We start from the raw sequence: 12,051 nt of genomic DNA on the forward strand, positions 1-12,051 counted from the left end.
AGATAATAAAAATTACTTTTTAAGCAGACATAGAGGGTAAAACCTCCTATATTTGAAAGTTTAAGGGTGACATAGCTATAGTTATATTTTATTTTGACAGTGGAATGTTAAATAACAAAGCTTGGAGGGGAGCAGTGATGGGGAAAGAGCACTTCACAAGTAGACTGCTAATGAGCAAGAACTACGTGGGTCTCAGGTTTGGTTAGTGCCTGCAGTACTTCAGCTTTTGGAGATGCTGTTAGGATCTGATGCTTTAGATCAGTGGGTTGCTGTGCTCATCAATCAACCTGATGAAATTAATAGAAACAATCCACTTCCATTCAAATTCACGTTCAAGTTGTTGATTTTTCCTTACAAGTGATTCAGTTAGATGCAAGCAAAGCACAAATTGATTTCTTATAAAATAGCCTAAAAAAGGGAACTGAAGATAAATGATAGCCTTGCTAAATATGTGCAAAATTTGGCTATATATTTTGTGTTTAAAATTGTATTTCTTTTGATTTTGTTGTTGTGCTTTTGTTTATTTTTTATAGTGAATGCTGCTCAGGCTGTGGGTAGAAGATGGGCTTTTTGGCAGGGCTCTTTCAGACCTGTAGTAAGGCAAGGGCTTCCTCTCCTAAGCTGAGGAAATTAGCTGAGTAGTCCAAGAAGCTTGTGAAAGTTAGTAACATGTCAACATCTATTAAATTATGGAGTTAAAAGTAAGAAAAGTTAAGCCATTTTAGAATTTACCGGGGTTACACTCTGAATTCAAAAGTGTGGCAGGCAAATTTCTTTTCACCAAGTGAAGGGCATGGAAGGAATGTAAGCTGAGCTGCACCTTGTGTTCATTACATATGCAATATCTCTGTCTAATTTTCTGAATCCTTCTCCCAAGGTTTTTCAGTCAATGGTTATCTCAGATTTTCTGCCAATAGTTGCAGCAGACCACTGAGATGTTTTCAGATGAAAGAAGTAATTTCTCTGTCTTTTAAAAAATTTTATGTCTATTGGTACTTACATTATTGAGGTCTTATATAATTGATAAGGATTGTGTGACATATCAGAAACAGAAAAAATCCAGTTGGTGAGAATTCATTCTGAACCATTTAAGTGTTGCACTGAAGTGTTCTTCATTTCAATTTGCTCCTTATTTCTTCAAGGGCCTATGATGAAAGCCTAATTACTGAGCATGTTTGACTCATCTTTGTGTCCTGGTGTAGTGAAAACATTAATTATAATGGTTTGGTCATAGAAAATACATTTAATTTCCTCTTCTTTTCAGTAGAAACATAGAATGCTTTGGGTTGGAAGGGACATGAAAGATCATCTTGTTCTACCCTCTCATGGGCAGGGACACCTTCCCCTGTCTCAGGTTGCTCCAATCCTCAGTGTCCAGCCTGGCCTTGGACGCTTCCAGGGATCCAGGGCAGCCACAGCTGCTCTGTGCAACCTGTGCCAGGGCCTGCCCACCCTTGTGGGTGATTCACAGTTCCCTTATAATCCAAGATAAATTGAGAACTATTGTTACAATTTACTCACTGCCTCTGCAAACTTAAGTTAGATTTTGTTGGCTTGGTTGTAGTCTTAGTTGTTACTTTTTGAACCTGCAGGTGTTGGTTAGCTCTGTGAAGACTCTTAGTGTTCCCCAGGTGCATTTTAGAAGCACTTTGAGAGGTAAAAAAATTAGTCAGAAAAATGGGAGTATTCTATGAAAAGAGTTCCCTAGGTTATACCAAAATCTAGAGGTGTGTCAAGCTTAATGGAAATTTTGTGCTGTGTTGCATATTTTACTTCATTTTCCAAATAAATCTGCATACGATAATTAAATGGTGAATGTTTCAGTTGATAAAAACTAATTAAGAGGTGAAAGTATAGCTATCTTTTAGTCATTAGGAGAATACAAGTACAAGACTCTTCTAAATAGGGAGCAAAACACCCACTGGATTTGAACTTGTTGCCTTTTCAAAGCAAAGCAGATAAGGTTTTGACTATGCAATGCAGCCTTTCTTTTGGGTTTGGGAATTGGCAATTTTCTGTTAATTACAAGGACAGTTTAATGTTGTTCTTAAGATAGAACTAAAAATACTATTATAACAAAAAAAAGCATTTAAAAAATCAATAAATTAATAGACGGGATGGTGTCTATTCCTGAATACAGACTTGTATTTAATTGTGACTTTGGCAAAGCAATACCCCTGTACTCTCTGGGACTTGAGCATTAATCCACAGGTACCAGCAAAATCCTTCAGATTCATGAACTGATGTCCAGTCAGTCTGGACAAATGTCTGCACCAGAGAGCTTTTCCAAAAGGTCCAAAAACAGAGAGTTTCAACATAGCCCTTTATTCCTTTTTTGTACCAGACCAGCCAGAATATACTAAACTATGAAAAGACTAAATTATCACTTAGTCTAAAAGTTGATTTTGTAATTATTTCCAGCATTCTCAGCAATGAAGTCTGCAGAACTATAAAGTATGGTTCAGGAGACCAAAGAAGCTTGGAATTTTATCTTTGAACGTCATCTTTTTACAAGAGAGAAACTGGGGGAAATGCACTGGTTTACTCTTTTAAACATAATACTGATGTTCTTTTCATTAAAACTCTGTAGCACTTCTGTGCTTGGGAACCAGCTCTTGAAATTGGCAGGGCTGGGGCCTTGACACAAGGTTTTCTTTGAAATTCTGTTCCAGCTGGATCAAGTTTTTAGCATTTGGAAACTCCACACATGGAGGCATATGGCCATTAGAAATGTATCACAGCAAGACTGTCTGCAAGTGAAATCTCTGAAGTTCTTTGCACTGTGAATTTTCTGAACAAGACTTTCCCCCCAGCTGGATTGTTACTTTCTTATTGCTTAGGCTGCAGCAGGCAGGGGAAAGAGTGCCTTTCTCTGCTGAGGCACGGTCAGTGTGCCCATCAGCCTTCTGGACCCAGGAGAGAGCTCTCATCTCTCTGTGCTCACCTTGGGGCACTGGAAATTGGGAGGGTCAGCAGCCAGGGGGGTCTGTTGGTGGGTTTAGGAGAGGCTGAGGAAGGTACTGCCACAAGGAGAGCAGAAACTGAGGAAGAATGAGATGGTCTAAAGAGAAAAAGGTGAAAGAATTAGACTGTGCTAGTGCAAGATATTCTAGATGTGCATAATGAGAGTGCAAGGGGAATAGGGAATATTGGAAATGGAAGTCAGCAGAGTGAGGAATTGGTAGGGACCTAGAAAAGCTTGGTCATGAACATGTTTGACAGTGTGCACACCAAAGCTTTTAAGCAGAAGAAGAAAGAATAGTTGGTAGGTGCTGCAGAAGAAGTAGAGAATAGTATGAAAAGCTTTAACAGTGGAGTTTGGGTCACCTAATGTGGTATTAATGAGCTCAGGATATGGAGAGGAGTAGCAAAGAGATAGGAGCAGGTCTAGGTCTGTGCTCAGTAAGGGAAGGAACAGGACTAAGCCATGGCTGTGTTTGAAGGCAGAATTTGGTACATTCTATTATTGAATCTGTGCCTGTTTAATTTGAGATGTAACACTGGATTTCTAAGTCTTGGTGAATGCTTGCAAAATCCACTACTGATGCATTCAGAAATGGATACCAGTTGCTTTCCTCACGTCTTCACAATAATGTTCTATTTGCCTCAATATCTATCTTAGAGAATTGTACTTGCAAGAAGAAGCTGGGAAATTTTTAGTTGCAAACTTGGTGTTTCATGTTCCTTTCAGTTCTTTAAAATTTTCCTTTTCAGTTAATCTATTGGCAACTGACATCCTGACCCTGTGAGAATTAAAAACCAGTCCAATGGACATTGCATTGCTTGGTTTGAAAGTGAAGACAAGGCTCTGTGCCTTGTGATGGAGTGCTGGGCTAGACAATGGAAGTCAGTCCCTGCAAACTCTGGAACTGACCTTTGTATGGAGTAATAAATCTTAAGGGTTTTTTTTCTGCTGTTGTGTGACAGTAATCTGGTTGGAAACTGAAAGGAGGCCAGTATATCATGACTGGTTTGGTTGAAGCAGACCACAAATTGCAAGTTGAGTTTGAATTAACTTGGGGGACTGAGCCTTAGTGCAGAGATGAGGAAAAAGCTGAGTGAGGGAAAAAAGCAAAGACAATTGAATCCACTTGGTGCTTCTGAATGTAAACAGAACAGAAACACCTTGACTCATCCCAGGACTGCTGGCAGGACAAAGTGTTGCTTCAAGTGTCCTTCCCCTATTGAGTGAACATGGGAATATTTCCATTTCCCTTTAGCTCATTTGTGTTGCACATATGGTGTGGGATTCATCTCCCTTAGTTTCAATCATATAAAGTTAAGCATTTAGTGAAGAAAAGAGTGAAGGAAAATGTTCCAAATGTCTTTCTGTATCTTATGAGCTCTTTTAGAATGGAACATGCAGCACCTTTGGAGTTTTCTGTCGCTACATATAAAGGATGTTTAGGAAACTTCAGTGGAGAGATGATGAACTTTGAAATAGATGAGGTTAGGTGATATAAAGTCTACCAAAGGAGAATTTTGCATAAAAGGAATTAGCATGAAAAGAGTTATCTCAAATCTTTCTCAAGCAAGACCTGCCAAGCATCCAGAAGTGGTGCTGAGAGCTGTCAGAGCTGAGGGGGAGCTGTTTTTGCTCAGCCATGAAAGTCCTCACTGTCCCCAAATTCAGAAAAGACAGTCTGCCATTATCCAAGCATAGAGCAATTGTGACAGTCAGGTAAAGAGTATGACCTGTAGCACCCTAAAGGTGTGAAAAAGATTAACAAATCAGATGTTTTAATCGAGTGGTTTCAATACAGGAGAAGGGAAAAAGGATCATGATGACACTCACAGGTTAGTGTTGACAATATTGAAAGGTGTGTGTAAACAGGTGAGTCTATGGACTCATACACAGGCCTTACTTTTGGAAGGTGTTTTACAAAGTAACATTTTCATTACATTTTTAAATATATGTGGAAGAGAAAAATGCACTGGTTGTGAATTACTCATTGAAAGTCAAACTTTGCAAATTGTATTCCCATGTTGCAAGTGAAGTGAAAAGGATGAATAAAGGTATTGCCAGAGAATTACACAACCTTGGGTGGATGTGTGGTTGGTGCAAAATTCTGAAGAATCTTCCTCTTGGCCCTGAGGCAGGAGAGGTGGCTGAAGGAGCTGGCTGTTGCTGTACCCCAGCCAGGCAAAAAATCACATTTTAAATGTCCCTGGAACAGCTCTAAGTTGTGTCTGCAGCTGAACTGATTCCTTGATGTCTGGGACATACGGAATTAAAAGTATGGAATAAAACCCTATTTAGCATCTCATTCTGCTCTGTGCTAGACATAATAACATGGCAGGAGCAGATTTGATAATCTGCATATTTTATATCTCATATATTGGGTTTGTGCAGCCTTTGAGCACTGAAGAACTTGGTACAAGATAAATGTGTTATCTTCTTCATATGGAGTCTTCCTTCAATGCCCTGGCAAACTCCAGATGCTGTAATTAAATATAGTGTCAGCCTAGTTAAGTAGAAATGCATCTAATTACTCCAGGATTGTCTTAGCCACTGTTATGCAACGTGTGAATTTCACGTACTTTATTCCACTTGCAGTTTCATTTCTGTTTTGTCCAGCACTGTGCCAAGCTGAACTCTTGTTGTTTCAGAAAACCAGCTAGCACTCTAACAACAATCAACCTGAATATCTGCCAGTTTTGAATGAATATAAGTGGATAATTGAAGTTATTTGCGATAATTGCATATGCTAAGCTTTTAATTTATTTTTATCCTTTATTTATAATTTCTGCTTTGATTGTGATTTGCTGCTCTTAGTGTGGCTGAGCATTGTCTGGCTGGGTTGCAGTGGAATTTGATAGTAGTCACAGAGCAGGCATTTTTTGTATGGCATTAGTTGCAAGATTGATATCTATCTTAAGCCACAAGCACTAGGAATTTGAATAGCAAGGTAACAGGCACTAAATAATTTTCTGTGCATCTGAGTGACAGCAACAGCAATTTTACTGCTAAAATTCCCTAGAAAATACCACACAGCTGAAGAGAACAATCTGGGGTATAAAATACACTGCCAGGCTTTCTGGAAAGAGGAACCCTTCTGTGTGTTTGTGTGTCCCCAGCTCAAGGACTGAATCAGCCACACTGCCAGGCTGCTGTCCTTGCCCTGCTGAGAGCCTGGTGTGCTCCTGAGAGCAGCAAATTTCCCTCCAAGGGCAGCATCAGAGTCTGATGCTCCTCTGTGTGTTATGGCAGACAGGTGCAAAGCTCTTTGTGATAAAACATTGAGATTGGGAGGCCTGTTTGCACCCTGGGGCATTCACTGCTGTCTGATATGATACTGGGTTTGGGCATGGGAAATAAAAGTGAGGCTGAGGAACAACATCAAAATCTCCCCTGACTTCTTTACCTCGTCTGCTAACTGAGCTGTGAAAGGAGCAAACCCCAGAACTCTGAGGGAACTAAGGAGGACCTGCAGCAGAATTAGCACCATGCCAGAATATTACCTAAGCTCACTTAATGCTAATAAATCTTGTTCCCTCTCAAAACAGCCCCACCTTTTCAGAAGTTTTCAAAGCACCTGCAGCCTTACAGATTTGCTGGAGAAGAAAACCCCTTTTTCACATCTGAAATGAACCCCAAAATGGGGAAGTCACAGGAAGATACCTGGGTAATGTCCTTAAAGTCCATGATCTATTGCTGATCCCACATGCACAGTGTGGGTTTCTCACGGGAAGCCAGTGAGGAAAATTGCTCTGATGATGGAAACCCAATCTCAATTCTCTCACAGGAATACTTTCAACTGCTGAACTATGTTTAAATAGCTATCTGGCAGCACTTTAGGAAATATTTTTGACATATCCACAGCTCAATTATTGTAAATTTTGATTGGAAATTAGACATGCAAATCAATAGTAAGGCTATTAAAATTGCACTGAATATTTCACCTGAAGAAGGGTAACTACTGGTAGTTGTAAGTATTTTCTGCACACAGAAAACTGGTGCTTCAGCACACAGAATGCTGCTGGTTTTTGGTTGTAATGTACCAGAAACCTTGCTACAAGATATGAATGAAATAAAGTTTTAAAAACAGGCATAGGTTTTCCTTTCTTGTTATCTGCTGTTTTTCTTAACAGAGTTCATTATATTTAATTAAGATAGAAATCTTGCTTAGAATTTCATATATAAGAGTCAGAGAGACAGACCTGTTAAAGTTACACAAATGATTGTTATTATTTTTTTTCTTTTAAAACACATCTCAAATCAACATTGAAGTTATATTCATGTTTTTAGAAACCTCAAACAGATCTGATGCCATGGGAAATAATGAGAAAGTTTTTTAGGGTTCAGGGCTATTTTTTGCTGTTGGTTGAATGCATTTGATGCTAGAATATAAGAGCAGCCTACAGGTTTGTCTACACTTCTTTAATGACTGTGATATGCCAGAGCATTTTTTAAAAGAAATGTTATTAAATTGTTATTATTGAATAGAAACTATTTATGTTATGGACATAGATGATACCAGTACCTAGCTGATACTAGTTAAATTTATTTTGAACTATTTTCTATGCTTTTTTGTGATTTATAGCAGTTTAGTTTTGAGAACAACAATTTTGAGAAGTATTTCTGGTTTCATGTGTTGCAGTTGGTTCATCTTAGAAAAACAGAAAGGAAAGAATCAAATACATTTTTTTTTAAGATTTCATAGCTGAAAAGAGAGAAGGGCATAACTTCTGCCAGCATTCATGGATAAAGATTAGTAACCCTCCACAGTTCAGGAGTTCAGAAACTGTTTCAAATTTGGTTATGCTTATGAATTTATTTAATCTAACTTTAAAATGGGATTCTAATGCAGGAAGATCATTGAGAAATAACCTGAAACCCTTAAAAAGTACATGAAAAGAGAAAAGATCTCAGAAGCTAAAATAACTACCCTACCTTCTGGATGTTTGATTTTTTTTCTTGAAATTGTTATTTGCAGCTTTTATTTTCACCTTTCCTCTTCATTTCTGTTCCTTTTCCCCCTTACTTTTTGTTTGATTCTTCTTGTGCCTCATCCATTCTGTTTCACCTTTTTCTTTGCTCTATCTATAGCAACTTAACTTGAAAGAATTTATCTGGGAATATCAGTTCACTAAGATTATAATATCATTTGTCAAGAAAATTACCTTGTTAGGTAACTTGAGAGAGAACTCAGTGATTTATTTAAAAAAATTACTGTGAGGTAACAAACATTTATTTTTCACCTCTCAACTTTTTCTATGTTATTTATAACATCAGTACCACCGAATATACAAAACATTGAGCTTATGTTTTGGTGACCATTTTGAGGTGTTTTTGTGATTGTTATTTGTTCATCTCCTGCTTCATGCCCTGTTTTTATCCATGTGGCATTGTGATATTCTGGGTCAGGCATTTCATCTTTCTCATGTTTATGTGTGTTGGGAAAATTCTAAGGATTAGTTGCTTAACTGGGAGAGCCTCAATTGAGCTGTGCCTTAGAACATTATAATTGCTTTATCTAAAGATTGTGTGCTGACCTTGACCTGCCTGTTGATGTGCACACAGACACTCTTCCACATTTAGGGCTAAATTCTTCTAAGAACACCCTTGGATGGTGTTAGTGTAGCAGTTCTCACTCTGTGCTCATAATTCATTCCATGTAAGTGCATGCAGATAACACAATTCCCTGCAGGGTAACCGCAGCTTGGGAAGCATTTACTTGCTCCAGTAAGGGTTTGAGAGCATGGTTACTCAAATGAAAATATATTGGCATTTCTATTAGGAATGTCATTATAAACTATTAAGCTAAAATTGTTAATCATGCTAATGTTGAGACTCATTTGTAGATAACTGCTCAGTCATTAAAATATTTTAAAAGACGTCTTTTGCCTCCATATAAAAAAGTTGCAGTATTACATGTGGTTTTTATGCTTTTGCCTGCAGAGTGTTAAGGAATTTCTTCTATTGTGCTTTATCCCTTTGGGGACCTCTTAAAAAAAAAAATCCAATCAATTCCCCCCCTCACCAAAACACAACAAAACCCCATGAAACATTTGCATTCAATTTCTTCATTCTGATATAATTTGTGCATATCCACTAATATGTCATTTTGTGGAGTTGGACTTATTATTGGCTTTCCTTCATAATGGTGTTGAGATACTTAAAGCAAACTGTGATTAAGGACTGACACATAGAAAGTGCAGCGCATGCTCGTATTTTTTTCATTTCATATACCAAAAGTTTAATTTTTTTTATTTAGTTTTGTGAGGGCAAAGCAAAAATGTGCTTACATATTTGCTTCTACAGCTTCAAGGAAAAATTCCTGTCAGTAGACACTTTACTTCTTTGTCATTGAGTTTCTTGTAGAGAATGTTGCTGAAATGTACATTAAAAAAAAAGTAACAACTGAAATCTTAATGAATAATTCAATAAAATAAAATGCAGTACTTTTCATTTCTGAGCTGCTCTTGTTACCAGATGTTTCTACTATTGCCCATCTTATGCTTCTCTAGTTATTTCTTATATTGGGGATAAATCCTAGTTTAAATTTATTTCACTGAGGCAAAAATGTAATTGAAACACATTGGGATCAATACAAACTATATAAGAAGCCATGAATTATTTTTCTAGCCCGCTAGGTACTGATATCTAATATCACTGGTATCTCATGAAATACTATAATAATTTTTCTTTTGATGATTAAGTAAGTATTTCAGCACAAAAAAGAAAAACATTGTTTCCTTTTCCATGTATTCTTCTCTGTATGAAGAATTTTTTTGATCCTTTCACTTTTTTACTCTCAAGCTCATCCGTCATGAACTTTTGTATCAGCTGAGCACAGAGTAGTAATACACCTATGCCTTTATAATAAAGGAAAATAAAGGTAATGCATTGAATTAGAGTAGTTATTTTTACATAAAAGGCCTTTTTCATGTTTGAAAAATGAGGGCTGTATTTGTAGAATCCTTTCAGCAGGTCACTAGCATGCTGATTAAAGATGGGCTTCTGAGAATGTTCAAATGTGTACGGATTTATTTCAGATGCTATCAGGCTTCCCCCTCAGAGGGGAAAATTTGTATTATTTCCCTTTTTATATTCTAAAGACAAAGATTTGTGGCTCAAATGAGGGTTTATTAATGTTTCACATTGCAAGGTCTGTTCTTGGTACTATTCAGATAGTGTAGGAGTAGTGGGAACAGCAACACAGAAGTTCACAGTTCCATTTTTAATGTTTTCCCTCAGATCCCCCTCCTGCAGCAGGCTGGGATGCATTGTTATTTTTGGGTTCTTTCACCCCTCTATGTGGGAAGGTCGGCTCAGACATTTTGCCAGTCCAGTTCTGGTTTGATTTGCCCAGTGAAATGGACCACTGAACTGGACCCAGTTCAGCTCCAGTTTGGGTCAAATGGGTTTGCTGTGACCAGCTGGGTTTTCATGGGACAGGATGCTTAAAGCTGGAACCAGCCAAATGTTAGGGAGCTACTCCCAGCACAGGGCTCTGGGAAGGTGACCTTTGCTTCTCTGTATCAGCTGAGGCATCAGGAGTATTTCCAGCTTTTAACTGTATGTTTGAGATTGTGATTCTGCACCAAAGAAAAGTCTGGAGAGCCTCCCCACGGGGTGTGCAGGGAAGGGGCAGGAGCCCAGCAGAAGCCCCAGGATTTTTGGGGCTGGTGCTGGCTGTGGGTGAGTGGGAGATGGATGGGATGGAGCAGCTGAGGATGGGATGGAGCAGCTGGGAATAGGATGGGGCAGGGGGGATATGGGATGGAACAGAGGGGATATGGGATGGAGCAGAGGGGATATGGGATGGGGCAGCGGGAGATGGGAGGGGGGGAGATGGGGTGCGGCAGGGAGGAGATGGGATGGGGATGGTGCAGCTGGGGGTGGGATGGAGCAGCTGAGGATGGGATGGAGCAGGGGGATATGGGATGGAACAGAGGGGATATGGGAGGGGGCAGCGGGAGATGGGGTGCGGCAGGGAGGAGATGGGATGGGGATGGTGCAGCTGGGGATGGGATGGAGCAGGGGGAGATGGGATGGAGCAGCAGAGCAAGGCTGGCTGGGACTTTCTGCTGCTCCGCAGACCTGACGAGCACAAACCCTCCCTGCAGCCACCGGGGCTCTGCTCAAACTGTCAGCGTTCTGCTCAACCATTTGTTCTGCATTGGCAACCAGAAATATTTTCTTGGTTCAGTTTCCATTATAGCTCAAACTGTATAGCAATCAATATGAATTCTGATTTCATTTTGATTTATATCCAAAGACTTGATAAATGTGCAAACTGTTATGAAAAGGGAGAAAAAAATGTGTGCATGGCTGCCCGCTCTGCGTATTGTTAATGAGAGTCTGGACCTGGCTTTGTGATGTAAAATATGTGAAAACATCCATGTGTACCAGTGTCTGATAGAGCAAAGAAAATAAAAGACAGAGAGTATTCTTTGTTTGAATTTGGCTTGTACATATATGAATGTTCAGGTAGATTAAATGAAAATTAGAAGGAGTTTTTTCCATGGTTAAAATACTCTGAAGTATAAAGAATGCTGAGTAAAACCTTAGAGTATAATGTCAGTAGAATCTCTGCAGCAAACCCCTTTATGAATTTAATGGTTCAAGTAGCTGTGTTTTGGTGCAAGCATGTTTTTTTCCTGTCAGATGACAATGGTGAGGAAAAATAACTACTACAAGGAGTTTTGGATATTGTTAAGAGGGCAAAAAATCCTACTGAATTATTGCCATTCAGTAAATGTTACTTCTGTAATTGCAGAAAAATCTTGTGATAATGTACCACACTAAGGTAGTATTTCAGTCTGCTCAGTAAACAAACCTAGTCTATATTTTTCGTATCATTTATAGCTGATGTGTAATTTAGAAATTCACTTTTTTGTCAGTTTCTTGAAATCAAGTGCATTATTGGGGAATTCCTCCTATTTACTGTTATGGAAGATTTGAAAAGGGCTCCTACATGCAAAATAAAGTCCATGTGAAATCAAGTTTATTTTTGTTCTCTCAAAAATAATTTCAGACTGGGAGACACAGAAAGCTGAGCCCTGGTGAAAAAAGACTTTTTTATTTCTGTATTTATTAATAGG

At 38.7% G+C, this 12,051-nt stretch overlaps 1 protein-coding gene across 5 annotated transcripts in view; it reads left to right on the forward strand.

The window, feature by feature from the left end:
- CACNA2D3 (calcium voltage-gated channel auxiliary subunit alpha2delta 3) overlaps positions 1-12,051 on the forward strand; it is a 388,669-nt gene that overhangs the window by 107,097 nt on the left and 269,521 nt on the right. The gene's annotated exons all lie outside the window — the stretch shown is intronic.

This window comes from Molothrus ater, chromosome 11 (assembly GCF_012460135.2).
Source record: "Molothrus ater isolate BHLD 08-10-18 breed brown headed cowbird chromosome 11, BPBGC_Mater_1.1, whole genome shotgun sequence".
NCBI lineage: Eukaryota > Metazoa > Chordata > Aves > Passeriformes > Icteridae > Molothrus > Molothrus ater.